Genomic DNA, 17,493 nt, shown 5'->3' on the forward strand with positions numbered 1-17,493 from the left:
TTATTTTTTGTAAAAGCCCGTGGCCTGCTCAGCTGTGCCGGGACACAAACTCAGATTCCACCCCTGGAGAGCAATAATGCAAGCATTAAGTTCTGCACGGATTGGTGCCAGCCCGTGGTGCCTGGCGTCATGGCTTCTGTGCCTGCAAACGCGAGCAGCTATACGCTGAATGCAGTCCCAGCGCTGCAGTACCAGATGGACGGAGAGAAGGGAGCGCTCCTGGTTTCAAATCACCTCCTGCAGCTGGAGGAACTATTACATCTATTTGTTTACAGAGCTGTGAGAAGCCAGCACAATACTGACATTGTTTTGTTGTGTAGCTTTAACTAATGAAATGATTGGATTTGTTCAGTTTGCAAGATTCATTGCTTCCATTTATTATTATTCTAAAGCCACATAAATAATGCGCAGCGTTTCTTCACAAAGTGGCATCGCCAACTACTGGCCTGGTATGCATAGTACAGCAGTTTTCATATGTGGCGCCCCCTATGGGTTGGGCTCAAAATGCTTTGGAAGACATCATAGCATGCATGTGTGATATAAGCCTGTCATGATAACACATTTTGCTGGACGATAATTGTCCTACAAACGATATTATTGTCAACATTATTTTGAGACCATGATTTTTTCATGAATGTAATGATAACATATGTGGCATAATAATGCCAGTAGACCCTATCAAAAGCAATAAACTTTAATTTCTCAAGAGTATTTAATATTGTAATTTTAATGTCAAGAGCGTTTAAATAAAATAAATTAAACAAACAACATAACAAAAAAAAACGCAATGAAAATAAAAGGGGCCCACGATCTCTTTTAACAAAAATTGCACTTAAATAGAAATCATAACCAAAAACAATTAAAAATAGACACTGTCTCTGTTAGGAAAAAAATCACTCCAATAAAAGCCACACACAACAATAAAATCAATAAATACATTTAAAAAAACTTTAAAACCGAAATGTTCTCCCACTGCGGCCGTGGCATGCATCTTAGAAACCATCGCGTTTTGTGTTTTCATTCATATTTGCGTTTGCTCACTTGCAGGCTGCAGCGCTCGCTAGCAGCCCCGCCTCCACCTTAAGAGACTGAATGACTGACGGGAGGCTCGGTCACTCCGTTCATTCCGCTCTAGAACCAACGCGCCCCAAGTGTTGAGGCAGATCTCTTGTCATCCAGCCTGTTTGGTAGAGAGAGAGGAGGAAAACAAACACGCATGCACTTGTCAATGTATTATGGAGTTGCGATTAATTGATTGATTGATCATTGTGACAGGCCCAGTAATATAGATATCCTCAAAGTGTTACCATTATTAGACAAATGCCAATGACTTGACAATGACAATTAATTGCCAGGTCCCACCCATTTTGCTTGATGGTGGCCATGTTTTTCAACCAGTCTTGCTCAAATTTTACACACATGTGCTTGCCAGTCTCCTAAAGGTGTGTACAAAATTTTGTGGTGATTTGCGAAGTCAAGAATTTCGGGTTTAATAACAGTACCGCCATGCGGCGTATTTGTCAGAGAAATAATAGCACGGGCAACACGGCAGGCGTGCGTGTTTTGACACCTTTTCACCCTTTTGTGCACAGCACTTCTGGAGTAGAAGAGTTAGCTTACACAAAGAAATATAGTCATGTGGAACGTTAAAAGCTGTCAGTGTTGTCATGGGGATGATGTGTGGGCCACTGATTGGTGCTTTATGCTACCCACCAGCAAAACACACATGTCGAAGTAGCGAGCAGCAAATGGGATGAGTCAAAGGAGGAGGAGGTGGTTGTCTTGGTTGATGGAGTCACATCAGTGCGAGCCGCAGTGAATCACAGCGTTATCCCTCACTTTTAATCAACGCACTTTCGGGCCACAAATGACTCACCCGCGCTAGCACGCATCGTTTGCACGTCGCCGCTCGTTTGCTATTTTAATGCTAATGTGTTTTCTACAGCCACCCAGCGCTCTGCCCCCTCTGTTGTTACGTACGGCCTGTATCTCCTCTTCTGGTGTTCCATTATAAAAAGGGAAATGAGGTGAGTTGTCGATGCATATATCGTCTCCGAGTCATCAGGGAGGAATGAGGCAGGAAGACGGTGGAGGAAAAGGTGCTACTTCATTGATTAGATGCACACTACTGTGACTGGTACGCCATATAAAGATTGCCAAGGGGCGCTAAGTTCGTTACCTTGAAGAGCGTTATCAAGCGAGGGCAGCACAAACTACACAATGCATTATTTTGTAACAGCAGTCTGTGCCTCAGTTGTCATAGTGTTGCAATGCAGGCTTTGCTGTTGATAATCTCAGTTTTGAGCATTAATGTAGCATTTAAACCAAGTGTTGAACATGTTGGACACGTGCACTGAAAATTACAGAAGCTCAAATTAAGTGGCCAATGTAGAATACTACATTCACAATTAGAATGTTTCTTCTGCCTTGTATTTTTATTTTAGTTCATTTAGTTTGTTCATTTAGCCATTTTTATGCTTGAAAATGCTTAATTTAGGCCAAGAATGAGTACAATTTGTTCAAATATGCATTTTTTAAAACTAATAATTGGCCGTATTTCAACCACAAAACAGCAATCATTTATGAATTAAAACATTTTTGAAAAACCGCAAAAGAGTGAGGGCGTGATGTTCGATGTTCACGATGTAGCGAGGGACGACTGTATGCTAACATTCTGAACAACAATTAGGATAAAATGTGTACCTACAGTAAATGCATTGATATACTGTATGTATTGAGGCACGTATGTATTGTATGTATGTATTGTTCCAAGACTACTGGATGCTTTCTGTGTTGATTCGTTAGATTACTCCAACGTTGTCATCAGTTTTACACATGCTAACTGGTCAGCAACCACAACTGATCATTGATGAAGTGAGTCAGTGAGTCACTTGCTCAGTTTTTACCATTTTTTCCAGCATTGCAGTATTATCCATACATTTACAGTCCAAATATCAGGAAAAAATAGCATTTAAGGGTGAAACATTCATTCAAAATTATAATATAAGCTGACAGTCTGAACAGTGTCTCCAAGGCTTTAAAATGTGCATTATTTGAAATCAACATGTTAGGGAATGAAGATTGGTTCAAAAACTACTGGACATTGTTGCTGTTGCTGCTGCTGCCTGCCTGATTTTTTATTTTTTTTGGTGAAATTACTGCGTTGTGTCCTTGATGTGACTCAGTGGGTGTGAGCAGAACGCACAGATTTAGTGGCAGCTTATTAAACAAGTCAACCTTTAAATTACAGCAGACTGGCCTTGCATGCATGGCTAACTTCCGGCTAAAAAAAACGAGGAGGGGCAACGGGCGCTTCACTGTCCCTCATGTCCATTCTCGCAGAATGACCTGATCTAACGCCAGTGTTTCCTTTTTTTTACTCTTGCTTGATGTTTGCCTCATTTCACATGATGTTAATGAGTTTTATTGTATGGGTGCGTGATTGCATGCCTCGTGTTTTAGTGGGGGAGGGCAATGAAGCTAAGTGGTGACGTCTGTCAGACTGTTTTTGTCTCTTGTCTTTGCCGAGTACACTTGATGTTGTGCACTTGCGTCTTAGTTTGAAAAAGTTGTGGGAAAGTTGTATTATTAATGTTGTGATTTCGAGACGAATATTCAAGTTGTTAAAAACAATATGAGCGTACATCTACAGTCCATGTAACCCTGTTCTGGCACTGGGATTGATGCATACTCCTCATGCTACTAAGACTGTGGCCATCACAAAACCTTTTTTATGTATTGTTTTTATGTAATTATTTGCATTTTTAATTATTATTTTTAAAATGAATTATTAAATTGTATTACAGTGTTCCCTCGTTTAACGCGGGGAATGGGATCCCAAAATTGCCCACATTAAGTGAAATCCAGGAAGTAGCCAACTAAAGCACCTCACTATACACTTTATGCAACTTTTCTCAAACAGGCAATAACATTTTTTCACATTTCTCTCTTGTTTAAACACTCTTAGAGAAGTTCAAACCTACATTTTAATGGTCACCCTACAGATCGGACACAAGAAATTCAGTAACTCACGCGTATTTCACTCCTGTGACAGTGCCTTTTATGTCCTGGTGCTGTTACGCTGTACTGTAGTGTTTTTGTATCCTTGTTAAAACATATTGCTGCAGTACTCTTCCTGTTGCGGTCCTCCTTCGAACTGAAGATTCATTTATTTACAATCTAGCAAGCAAGCTAGCTAGCCATGACACAGGAGACACGGCAGGGCGGCACAAAGGAGATTGATTGACAGTGGTCTACCACCAATCAGGACGCAGAAAACAATGGGCGGTGCAGACAGACAAGAAAGGGAAGAGAGAGAGAGAGGCACTCAACTTCCCACAATGCACTTCTTCTTAAAGGCTCGGCAGGCTCGGCCTGTAACAGCGTTCATACATTGGAAAAAAAAAAAGAAGCACAAAAAAAATCCGCGAAACAGCGAATCCACAAAAGGTGAACCACATTTATTATTATTATTTGTATTTATTTATTTATAAAGCCTTTATTAACAGCACAGGCATCGTTTTTGCAAAATAAAAATAAGTTAACGCTATTAATATTAAAACATAACAATCACGTTGTGGCCGCAGCACTTTTTTTTAGGCGCATGTTTACTCAGCGCCGTCATGTTTTTGCAGCTATCACGTACCCTCCAAATCCCTGCCTTAATGCCCCTTATTTGCCTCCTGACCTTTATTATTGGTCCAACCTCGGTCCGTGTGAAGGACCATTAGATGTCTGAGGTCACTTAGCAGCCCTAAGCCTCCATAGTGAAGATGAAACGATAGCTTAGCGCATGAAACGGCTCTGACCCGTCTCTGTTTTGTGTACAGTCATTTCATATAACAGCTTCCTAAGAATACACGTTTGGCGACTTGTTCTGATTCTGTCACATGTCGTCAGACTGCAGTAATGATGATTCAGGTTTTATTTAATCCCATGTTTGCATGTATGCGTGTCACGGAATAATCCATAAGGAATGGCTGGTTGTGGCGGTCAGTGTGTGACCAGGATGGAGGGGGGGTGAAAACTTCTCACAGGTAGTAGGTCAAAGGAGAATAGAGAAGAGAATAAAGGACATCTCCTCACAGCCTCGCCTGCAAAAGATCTGCTAGGCTGACCCTTGTTTCTGAAGATATTCCACACCCCCTCCCTGTCCATTGACCGGCATGTTAATCAGTCATGGAAAATGGTTTGAATTACACCCTTATCCCACACGAGCCAGTAATCCAGCGCCCTTGGCTGGGAGAAAGTCATTGACTGGAAAGAAGTGTGTGTAACCCTCACTTTGTTTACAGACACTTGCGACCTTATCTCTGTTTGTGGATAAGTACATTGCAGCTCACACAGAGAATTGTTATCATTCTTTTTTGATTGACAGCATGAGGTTCTTGTTTTTTCTCGGATTAAAAATTGTTCCTCAGGTCGGTTTCAGAGCTGACCCGTGGTGCAGTAACATAATCAGTACTAGAACAGTCATTGAGGTGATGGGTTCAACGATTACTGGAGGTTTTCTGGGTTTACTAGTTGGTTATTCCAATTATTATAAACTAATCACATCTTTTATGAATTTCTCTACAAATCATCGATGAAGTAAAAGGTGCTCCAGGTGAGGCTCGAACTCACAACCTCGGCATCACTCCGCAGTTTACTGTCTTATAAGTACCGCGCGCTAACCGATTGCGCCACTGGAGCCTCTGTAGGGCCTTTCCGTATATGCATTTTTTTCCAATATCGTTCCCAGGTGAACATTGCATTGAGGTGCAAAGATTGGTTCAAAGACTACTGGAGGTTTTCTGGGTCAATCTTAATATTATCATAAGGGCAGCGGGCTAATCACCACATCTTTGACTGCTTTAGCTACCAAACAGGTGATCACTGAAGTGAAAATTGCTCCAGGTGAGGCTCAAATCACAACCTCAGCATCACTCCACAGTCTACTGATTTATAAGTACAGTACTGCACGCTAGCCGGTTGCACCACTTGAGCCTCATTAGAGGCTTCCTTTCCCAAGATTGTTCCTAGGAGAACAGTGAATTGAAGCCCAAAGATTTGTTCAATGACTACTATAGGTTTTCTGGATCACTCTTAATATTATCATAAGCTCTGATTGCTAATCACCACATCTTTGACTGATTTAGCTACCAATCAGAGGTGATCACTGAAGTGAAAACTGCTCCAGGTGAGGCTCGAACTCACAACCTCGGCATCACTCCGCAGTTTACTGTCTTATAAGTACCGTGCGCTAACCGATTGCGCCACTGGAGCCTGTGTAGAGAGCTTTCTTATATGCATTTTTTTCTAAGACTGTTGCTAGGATAACGCTGAATTGAGGCACAAAGATTGGTTCGAAGACTACCGGAGGGTTTCTGGGTCACCCTAAGCTCATCACCACCTGTTTTATTGATTTATCGATATAGTGAGAATTGCTCCACGTTCCCAAGCGAACATTGCATTGAGGCACATCGACTGGTTCAAAGACAATTGGAGGGTTTCTGGGTCACTTCAATGTTATCATAAGCTCTACTTGGAGAGCTAATCACCACATCTTTTATTGATTTATCGACATCATTGATAAAGAGAACATTGCTCCAGGTGAGGTTTGAACTCACAACCTCGGCATCACTCCGCAGTTTACTGTCTTATAAGTACCGCGCGCTAACCGATTGCGCCACTGGAGCTTTTTTTTAATGCATTTTTTTTCCAAGGTCACTCCCAGGAGAACAATGTGTTGCGGCACAAAGATTGGTTCAAAGGCTACTGGAGGTTTTATGTGTTGTTACATTACGCCGTAATGTTGTTGTCAGGTTTACAGATGCTAACAGGTAAGAAACCACACCTATAGATTTATGTAGCAGTCACAGGTAATTGATGAAGCTAATAAACTCAATTGCACCAGGTAAGGGTGAAACGCACAACCTCAGCGTTACTGTGAGGTTCTTATAAGTACCGCACACTAACCAATTGTGCCACTGGAGCTTATGGAAGCTGCTAGGAATGGAATATTTTCCACTCTGTTCTGGAGTCTTCAACATGTATGTGCTTTATCTACAACAGAGAGATAACACATTCACCAAGACCTTTCATTTGGAACAAAAGGCACCCTGTTCTTTTTAATTAAGCACACACGCACGCACATGCACACACACAGTTTCATTATGAATTACCCTTTTTCTCCCAGCCCCCTAACCAAGGATTGGTTGAGACCACATCAGATCAGTACACCAACAAAGAGTTAACGGGAAGTTTCCTAATTATTGGGACCGTCTCCACAGCAGGCTTATGAGGAAGACAAACTCAGTTTCACTTTAGAGATCGCTTGGACCTAGACTTGTGGGCTGACTGGTCTCTCCAGTGCTGCCATTACAATTGCTTATATCTGCTCCTTTTGATATTAAATTGTAAATCATACTTGACTCTTACCGTTATTTCACAACTCAGAACAAAGTCCCTGTAGGTACTCCTCAAAGATGCAGTTATTTGGAAGGATTCCTCCATTTCAGAAAGGAACGATGAAGTTCATCGTGATTAGTTTTGCTGTTATACAGTAAGTAGACACAAAGATTGGACGATATTTGTGTTGAGTATTAGCTTATTGATGTCACGGTTTTGATGGTCTCTTTGTGAGAGCGCAGCATAGTGTACGTCGCTGGCAGTGAGAGATACTCATCAGGCTTTGATCATCATCTTGTCGGTAACGGACTGTACGATGATGGCTTTTCATTTCTGTCACGTTGTTTGGGGGAGGGGGCTACCTTCTTGATGTCTCCCCCCTTTTTTCTGATTACAGCTAACAGTCCATTTGGAAAAGTGAACGCGTTTCGCTTGCCAACTTCAGCTGCCTCTCTTATCATGTTTCGTACAAAATAGGTTGTAATGGCCGCTCCCCCACCCGGGATGATAATTGGGTGAGATCGTAAGTAATGGGCTGATAATGGTGTAATTGGCTGGAGACTTTGGATATGCTTGTTGTATTTGTAGGCTGTCTGTGCTGAAGAGAGATATTTTCTTTAACGTTGCATCTGTCATCATCATTTTAGTGATTACTCTGTGAACCGCTGTCATTGTAATCATTACAGAGAGCTGTGGTTCAGGAAAAAGTGTGATTCATAATAAAAGCTGAGGAATAACTCACATTCATTTGCATGATATTTTGCCCATGATAGCCATAGTACCAGTATTATCATACAACATTGTTTCAATATTCAATCTTCAGTACACCATTGATAAAGTACACGCTTTAGGTGAGGTTCATACTCACAACCTCTGCAGGTTATTGTCTTATGAGTATGACTAGCCAGTTGCGCGTCTGGAGCTTATGGAAACATGCTTGTCATGTGCGTTGTTTCCTTTTTAAAGTATAAAAGCTTGATTTTCCCAATCAATGTTTTTGCTCAAATATTGTAGAATGCGCAAAGATGGGTTCAAAGAGACATTTTCTGAGTTAAGTATTAAGCTTACTCAGATATTATCATCATGTTTACAGATGGTAACTTATCTGGAGACAGACATTAGACTTTCTATAGATTTATTTAAGTAACTAACCCTAAATTGCTGAAGTTGAGGTTCAAACTCACAACCTTGGCAGCATTCTGAAACCGAAATCGGGAACACACATATATACACACACACCCACACCCACACTTGTCAGTGCTAATAGCGTGCTACCTAATTAGCCCAGTTTAACACCGCTAATTGGTTTCACAAGGTCTTTTGGGTGTTGACAGAAAATGGGAAGCAAGGCCAGCGTCTGTGGAGGGGAAGGAGGGTGTGAGTATGGGGTTCCTGGTGTGAGCACAGGTGTGTGTGGAATTACAGTTAGCACTTGTATCAGTGCACGGTGGCCTAGTGATTAGCATGTTGGCCGCACAGTCAGGAGATCGGGAAGATCTGGCTTCGAATCTCCGTTAGACATCTCTGTGTGGAGTTTGCATGTTCTCCCTGTGCGTGCATGGGTTTTCCAAAAACATGCAAGTTATGTGAACTGGCAACTCTAAATTGTTCATAGGTATGAATGTGAGTGTGAGTGGTTGTTTCTCTATATGTGCTCTGCGATTGACTGGCGACCAGTCCAGGGTGTACCCCCGCCTCTCGCCCCAAGTCACTTGGGATAGGCTCCAGCATACCCTCAACCCTAGTGGGGATAAGAAGCATAGAAGACTGACTCTATCAAATAGAGTCAGTGTGTGTTGCAATGTTTTTCTCACATCACAGCATCTTTTGAAGACATCATTTGAACAGAGGGTCGAGTGTGCATAAAGAGCATATGTGTGTGTTTGCTCATTTGTTGGTCTAACCGCAGTCCATCCATCATATTGCAAGACCTCCAATGTCCCTTGCTTGTGACCCAGATAGCGCACGTCTGCAAGCTGAGTTATGACGTTTTGTATGTGTGATTTATAGCCATCAAAAATGTTATTTTTTTTCTACTTCTTTAGCAGTCAGAGGGAATTTGGTGCCATCAACCCTCCTCCTCCTCCAGGCTCAGTGGACTGCAGGTCAGCGCTGATTGCAAAGTCCTCACACACAAGCCTAGACCTGATTTCAATCTTTTCCTCATTTTTTATGCTTGGTAGCATGCTGCAAATGTCGTCTCTCAAAGTTGAAATGCTGTAAAGCTTTTTTTGTGTTCCCTGTATGCATCGTTCTGCGTACTAATTCCTTCTTTATCCATTACTGCACCTTACTCAATCATCTATGAAACTAACCTACGTGTTTTTGTAAACATCAAAGACGGTTTAGAGTCCAAGTAACATATTGGTGTTTTTGTGATACTGAAGACATTTCTGATGGATCTTACGCCTTACATTCATTGAAGACTCTAAAGATGTCTTGGACATGTGATTAGGTAGTTACTTTACTGATCGTGACCTGGAAAAACCCTTTGTTCATAGAAAACTCACAACTGTCTTCAATGTTTACAAAAATACATTGGCTAGGTTCGAAGACTCTAAATTGTCCTTGATGTCAACGATAGATTGATCCTGATGGAAAAATCTGGAAGCTTAAGTGCTCCAGGAGAGGTTCGAACTCACAACCTCGGCATGACTCTGCAGGTTACTGTCTTATAAGTACCGCTCGCTAACCGATTGCGCCACTGGAGCAGACATAGCCACCTGTAAGATCTGTCAAAAATGCCTTCATTATCACAAAAACACCAGTATGTTACGCGATATGACAGTAACCTGCAGACAGTAAAGTCCAAGACAATTTAACTTTCGACTAACCAAGCTTAAGTATTTTTGTGACACATGACAGTCTGATGTCGTGTGTGAATTTTGGAAACACTGAAGACAATTTAGAGTCTTCATACTGTAGTAAACCCTCTGCACAGAAATGCTCCGTCCAATCGCAAGATTCCTGGAACCGTCTTGCTCTGTGACAAAGATACCAACCCTCGGACCACTGTGCTGCCCCCATCGCTAATTATTTTATTGGCCCTTGTTTTTGAGTAGCTTGGCAACACGAATAACAAGCTCTGTCACTGGGAATGACGGATGCACGGACAGCTTTTTCCACAGGGCGGCTCGCATGCCAACAGTGACACTATCGCTGATCCTGGGATTATAATGCTTTGAATGCCAAATGGTAGATCGTGTCCATCCCCCGCTCTTCCCCACATACACACCTGCAGCGCAAGCTGAAGCAGCATTTAAGCACCACTCTATATCTACTTTTATTGGGACAGTTGTGCCATCGAGACCACTTGCTGGCCCGAAAATGCAGTTCTACTGTGTCAGCATGCACACGGCATGGATGAGTGGTTTGAGAAGGTGGTCCGTGACAGAGAGGCCTCAAGTGAAATTTTTAAGTCTTGGGGTAATACTAGAGGTTAAAAAGTGCCTGGCATGCTGCTAATAAATGTTACTCAAATAAACGTCATAAAAAGATATAGGCTGCATTTCCACTCCAGTCCTTTAGGTGGCAATGTTGGACATCCCATCACATTTCATTTCTTACTTGCCTGTAATACGATTTTGATGACCTCACCGTATTTTCTCCTGTCAGACAGAGTTGTGACTTTCCCCTTCTTGTTGTTATTTAATATTTGATGACAGCCGCTTTGAGCTTCACTTGCTTGTTGCATAACCTCATCCCCCCTCTTACCCCTGCAGCCTCCCTAAATTGCATTTGTTGGCAATCAAGCATGCAATTTGTCTCTGTGTGCAGTCATTTGTTTCGCGTTTTGGCACAAATTCTGAATCCTACCTTGTTCTATGTCGAAAAATGACAAAGCAGACCAAGGGAGGATGACTGCGTCTGTGTCGTGACAGCAGGTGCCTTTTAAGCTGCTGTCGTGTGTGTGTGGTTTCTGTGACAATCTGACAAAACACACCAAACGCTTTGTGATGCGGGTCTTTTGATTTATTGGCCCGCAATTATCTTAGAACGTCACCGGACGTGCTATGCGGGCTGCATGTTGCCGCTTCACTGCGGGAAAACTCCCGAGCTAAATAAGTAAACAGGCCTCAAATGCATGTAAGTTACATTATGGGAGAAACAGGCTAGGCCAGGCTAGGCTTGTCGCTGTGCATCATTCCGACCACATCCGAGGCTTCTCCGTGTTTACGCCATCGGTGGCAGATGTCCTTCACGCCGTGTCTGATGCAGAATTCTTAAAGCCTACGCCAAAAACCACTGGCGTGCCTCGGAAACCGCCAGCATTTTGGGTAGCTCCTCGACCAGCGCGTGGCTAAAGGGATGAATAATAATTGGATGCAGTAGCAAACATCTCTTGGTGGTGAAGCTTGTTTGGATGCTGCAACTTGTGTCAGGTGCTCGCTTGCGCAAAGAGGGGCAAGGAACGGCCCAAAGCACAGAATCAGAAAGTCAAATAAACACATCCTATAGGCCTTTTTGCATCGCCATCCTGGGGATTTGCCCCTGTCTAAATATATCCAGTGTTGGACGGAACCCCTCCCAGTATCTGTGGTTACTCCTTTCGGGCAGTTCCCCAGTAGACTTTGTGGTTATATGTGAACGGGCTAACTTTAGCTAAAGGCAGAAGAATGTTTGAATAGTGAGAGAACTGGATGGCTTCTTCTTTGTGTGTGTGGTTGAAAAATGAATAAGGGAGCGCTAGATGGAGGCAGTTGATGGGGCGCGGCGCTGTTCCAATTAGGAAAGAGCCGACGTCGCTTTACAAGGCACGGTTGAGGGTGGGGTAATATTATATACATTCTTAATTCAAAACGTTTAGACTATTTGTCAAGCACGTGCTTCTACCACCAGGCACGCAAGTGTTGGAAAGATAACATTTAGATAGTCTCGCAGAACATTAGTCGTCATGCATTCATATTGGGCTCAGATGGTATTTGTTGAGCATTGAAACCACAATTTTAGAGAAAAATAAACAGTGGAAAAAGAAGGAAGTGTGGTATGTTGTCATGAATGGTCGGCGTGTCCAAACTCAAATGCATACAGAAAGTTATTCGAAGAATATATCCACATCTTAGCTTCTGTCGTGTAAGTGACAAATGAAATAGTTATTAGTATCGTTTCCAGTAGTATCCAGTATGTAATTATGCATAATTGACCGTGAAGGAAAACTCAGACTCAGTGTTTGTGTGTGGACGCGTAAAGCAGAGCTTTTTGGTTTGAACTTTGGTTTGCATGAACTTACTGACTTACGTGTGTTGGTTTCATTCACAACATTTTCACCTTTGATACAATACCAATATTGCAGCTTATCGATATTAATCACAGAGCGCAGCATGATTACTGGTTTTTTTTTGGCGAGGTTTGTCTCTTCTTCTACATGATCTTTCGTGCGTGTGCCTCCGCGGGGGACTGGTGCATGGCGGGTTTGGCACCCGGCTGCGCCGTCTTTTTTGGACTTTCCGACACGGTCTGCATGCCGGGTGCGGGCACTGCTGGATACAAGTGCTGGAGCGGAGTCTGGAATGGACTGCTTGTATCGGAGTGCTGATACTGGAGATTTTAGATGCAGGCCGATACAACCCGATGCTTGTTTTTTTTTTTTGCTGATATTGGATTGATATCAATATCAGATTGGGACACCCCTGCTTAGTTCACCTAACTTGTGGGGGCTGGATTCCTCTTTTGTGTCTCAAAAACGCAAAAAAGCAAAACACGTACTGTCGATGTTTGCTTAGCTCACATCATGCTGACGTCTCGCTCGGCGTCACATGCGTCTGCGGTTTCGAAGCCTTGCAGTTACTATGGAGACATATTTTTCCAGAAAATTGTTGTGTCGTAGCTTCCACTGCATTGTGCCTATCATCTATACATGCACTTTATTCATATCCTGGGTGTGTGACCTCTTTTGTCTTTAGATCCACACAGGGATAATATCTCCTTGTGATAGGGTCCATGGCATGCTGCGCACGTTTCCACACGGCCACAAGTAAACACACACGAGGGGCAACAAAACCCCCCACTGCAAACATAGATGAGCGAAAACACATCAATACATTGTGCCGCTGATTTTGATTGACTCTCAGGCCAGGTAGTGATGGTTGGTGTTGTTTGCTGAGCTGGGCGCATTCTATCTGCAGCCCCCCACAAGCTCCCTCGTTCGCTTTAAGTGTAATTGCACTCGTTAGAGAAGCACAGTCGTTATGTAATCAGGTCTGATGCAGGAGGACACAAAGACTTACAGTAACAATACAGCAGTGATGACACTAATGACACTTTGATTAGAACCATTACACTTTGTGTGCCTCCATGCTTCTTGGTTAATGGATCAGGCAAGGCGCATCCTGCATTTATTTGCAAGCATACTTTGGTTAGCTATGCGTTTTGTTAGGACCAGATGTTACATTGACAGGGTGTGTTTGCTGTAGTGTGGTTTTCCGAGCCGCCCTTGAGCAAGGCATGTATTTTCCCCTGATGCATGCCTTATTTGTCCATCTGTGCGTGTTTAAAGTGGATTTTGTGTTTGCAATGCGTGGAAAAAGAAAAATCAAGATAGTGTAAACTCCCCCCTGAGAGGATTAACACTTCATAGAGTATCTCATAAAAGGGAGTACATGCCTCACTTTGCAACAAGCATTTTATTCTATCTTGTCAAGAGACAATACTATAGAAAGTAAACATGGATGTGCTTTAGAGGAGTCAGTGTACAGCTTGTATTGCAGCATAGATTTACTGGAGATGACTCGTTATTGTCTAAATAGCAGGCGACACAAGTCAGCACACCTGACATCGAACCTTAGTGGGAATATTCAGTATGAGCACCATTGTCTTCATAGCACTGCCTTAAGCCTCTCGGGCACGGAATTGAACACAGGTTGATACTGGAATCGTCTTCCACTCCTCCACGATGACATCACTGGTGGAGCTGGTGGATGTTAGACATCTTGCACTCCTCCACCTTTCAGTTGGATTCAGGAGACGCACTCAGCCACACCATCACCTTCACCATCATCTTCCTCAGCCATGCGCTTGTCATCTTGGAGGTGCGTTTGGGCTCCTTGTCGTGTTGGAAAACTGACATGCGGCCCCACTTTCTGCATCAGTGTCACGAAAAAAGTCAGAACTGATGTTGCCCTCAATGAACCGCAGCTCCCCGGTGCCAGCAGCACTCGTGCGTGCTACCTCCGCCATGTTTGGCTGGAGGCGAAGCATAATTATCTTGCTACTCACTTGCCAGTGTGGGTGTTACGAGTCGAGGCGAGACGATACACAAGACTGGGTCTACGAGAACGAGACGAAGCAAGATTTTAGCATTTAAGAAAAGTTCAATGAAAAAATATATCCCCAAATACTGCAATGTACTAATATAACTTGTAGTATGTTCTTCTGCACTGTGTGTGTATGCTAGCAGCCCCGCCTCCACCCACCGAGACAAAGACACTGTATGACTGACAAAAGGGCTCACTCTGTTCAGGCCATTGTTCTATGGAAAAAACACACCACGGTGCTGAAACCAATGCACAGAGTGAATCTGCTTACTCCCTGCATGGAGGTGAGAGACGAGGAAAACAAACACGCATGCACATGGCAATATATTGAGGCAGGCAACATTATTCAGTTCATTTTCATTTATTATATGATTAATTTGTTTATTTATTAGCGTCGCGGGCCTCGTGCCCACGTGACATTTTAAAGATTCTAAACTAGAATCTTGTCACCTTTTAATCTCGCGAGATCTTGTGACACGGGATCTTGTGACACCCCCAGTTGCCAGCTATTTAGACAATAATTCCTGTTGATGAATTTTCAGTAGATAGTACATCTATACGGCTATACAGGCTGTACACAAACTACTCTAAAGTATAGTCCTAAACTGTGCATTACCACGTAATACAACTAAGACAACTACACGACACATGCATACTCTTTTAACTGTTAGAGCGAAATAAGGCATCTCAAAATATTAGGAAGAGCTCTCGGTATAATGCAGTGCACTCAAAGCAACAACTACAACAGTGAACAAATATTTTACACCAGCTCTTTTTAGGTCTCAGTACATTGTGCAGGTGTGCCTAATGTTATGACTCTTGGAAGCTGACCACGCCTGTTTTAGATGTGGTCATGTGATCTTGTCTCCGGCTCAGATTCCCAGTCTTGGAGTGATTAAGAAAGGCGGGTGGGGGCCACTTTCAGCCGTAGCAGCAACAGGAAGCTCCACCCCTCCCCAAACCCAGAGCCCATTGTGGCTGCGGTGGTTGGGTGGGGGCGTTCTTCAAGGTGGTCACAGCTGCTTTGAGCTGGGGGGGAGGGCGCATGGAGTTTGGTGGTGGTGGTGGGAAAGTTGTGTTGTATTTTAGGAAGTTGGAGCCGCAGACGTCGGATCATAAATAGTTTTTTTATTGCTGAGCCGCTACGCTGAGCTGCTTGGGCCTTTCAGCGGGTCATTGATGGTGGCCGTGTTGGCCGTGAATGAGGAAGGTGGGGGTGGGGTCATCTCCTGTCGTGCTCATCCTCCAGATCTCAGCATGGCCTCTGGACCCGCCGCTCTTAATAAGAGCCTCGTAAAGCTCTTTGCTGCCATCAATCACTCACAGGTGGAGGCTGGTTGAACCAGTGGGCGGAGTCTCAGCTATGATCCGGCACGGCCCCTCATGCCCGCCTGTGTCGAGCAATGAACGTTGTAATTTACACCTAATATCGTCTAACCTGGGTTCGTACAAGTTGGAATTTGACCACCGGAACCTTGAAATCTGAACCACTAGTTGTGCGTTTTGCTTTTTCTTTGGCTCTACATGGCTTTTTTTTTACAACACTTGTTATCAAGGTTAACATCGACTCAGTGGTTAACTTCTTTCTGTGCTTGCATGGCAGTTAAGAGTGTTAAAATGTGGTGACAAACATTGCCTGTACAGTTAGTAAAGTTTGTTGAACGACCACAGCTTATTGCTATTTGTGTTATTTCCTATGAAAATGTTTAAATCGCAACAAAACAACAGTCAACCAGGAATGAATTGATGGACCTCGGTGGTTCCATTAAGTATAGATTAATTCCATTGGTTAATATTCAGGTTTCACAGTGACTTCACACGTTTGTACGGCATGTTTTGCGAATTAATCATCATTCATCAATCTAGCTTGAATCAGCATAAACACCATGTTTAAAGCTGTTTATATAGTTGACGGACAACGTTAAAATGCATAATAGATGTTAAACTGTGTCTTCCACGTGAACGGAATGATGATTTAGTACATAATACATGCGTCTGTATGTTCCGTTATGTTTAACGGCAGCGCTAGTTCCAGGGGCCGTCTTGCTGAGTAGCCTGTCGGGAGTGTGCGTAGGTTGCGTGTTTCGGGACCACAGAGATTTTCTTCATTCAGTGCCAGGGTGCAACAGCCTCGCTCGCAGCTTTTGCGAAAACATCTGATGGAGCCTCTTGAGTGCTCCCAGATTGGCAACGTGAAAGCGGCTTTTCATGGACACTGCTTGCCTTAATGTCTTTCTGTGTGTGTGTGTGTGTGTGCGCGTGTGTGTGTCAGAGTGTGAGTGGTTGTGGTATTTACGTACTGTAAATAACTTGAATCAGAAATGCAGAAGAGGGTGTATTTCAGGGAGTTTTTATTTGTATTTTTACAAGAGATGTCTCAATCCTCCATTGAGATAAGACCAGCCTTTCTCATTCATTTATTTATAACCGCTGTGGCTGCATGTGAAACAAACATCCCCTTTCTTTTCTCTTACCTGGAAAGCCTCTACCATCTAAATATCAACAATAGCAAGACATTTTGGACAAATGCATGCTTCCAATTTGGCAGGAACACTTTGGCTGAGGCCCTTTTCAGTTAAAGGCCCATCACGGCATGCTTGGACGAGTTTGGTGTGGAAGAACACCTTTGCAATGAACTAGAAAGAAGCTGATGAGCCCGCAGGTGCATCAATGACCGCTGAGCATAAAAAAAAATAAATGCATCACTCAAACATCAATTTAGTGTACTATAAACAGCTTGCCAAAATAAAGGTCAAGCTGAGCATCATCATGAGCACTGTAGCTCTCTGTCTCCCCCCTGTGGTGCCTCTGTGCACTGCCGCTCCATGTTGGCCATCATCATGTTTGTTGT

General features: G+C 43.2%; 1 protein-coding gene and 4 non-coding genes across 9 annotated transcripts in view; 1 reads left to right on the top strand and 4 right to left on the bottom strand.

Annotated features, from left to right (window-relative positions):
* The window catches only part of znf385c (zinc finger protein 385C), a 116,082-nt gene that overhangs the window by 18,835 nt on the left and 79,754 nt on the right, over positions 1-17,493 (top strand). Inside the window, exon 2 of one of the 5 annotated variants that reach the window (XM_054758367.1) lies at positions 9,435-9,494. The exons of the other annotated variants lie outside the window; for them this stretch is intronic. The gene's annotated coding sequence lies outside the window, so the exon portion shown is untranslated. The remainder of the gene's footprint in view (positions 1-9,434; positions 9,495-17,493) is intronic. 5 annotated transcript variants of the gene reach the window in all.
* trnai-uau (transfer RNA isoleucine (anticodon UAU)) lies at positions 5,598-5,691 on the bottom strand. The gene is made up of 2 exons: positions 5,654-5,691; positions 5,598-5,633 (listed from the first exon to the last, which is right to left on the bottom strand). It is a non-coding gene; the product is annotated as a tRNA-Ile (tRNA).
* trnai-uau (transfer RNA isoleucine (anticodon UAU)) lies at positions 6,171-6,264 on the bottom strand. The gene is made up of 2 exons: positions 6,227-6,264; positions 6,171-6,206 (listed from the first exon to the last, which is right to left on the bottom strand). It is a non-coding gene; the product is annotated as a tRNA-Ile (tRNA).
* On the bottom strand, positions 6,584-6,677 carry trnai-uau (transfer RNA isoleucine (anticodon UAU)). The gene is made up of 2 exons: positions 6,640-6,677; positions 6,584-6,619 (listed from the first exon to the last, which is right to left on the bottom strand). It is a non-coding gene; the product is annotated as a tRNA-Ile (tRNA).
* trnai-uau (transfer RNA isoleucine (anticodon UAU)) lies at positions 10,007-10,100 on the bottom strand. Its single transcript has 2 exons — positions 10,063-10,100; positions 10,007-10,042 (listed from the first exon to the last, which is right to left on the bottom strand). It is a non-coding gene; the product is annotated as a tRNA-Ile (tRNA).

Source organism: Dunckerocampus dactyliophorus, chromosome 18 (genome assembly GCF_027744805.1).
Source record: "Dunckerocampus dactyliophorus isolate RoL2022-P2 chromosome 18, RoL_Ddac_1.1, whole genome shotgun sequence".
Lineage (NCBI taxonomy): Eukaryota > Metazoa > Chordata > Actinopteri > Syngnathiformes > Syngnathidae > Dunckerocampus > Dunckerocampus dactyliophorus.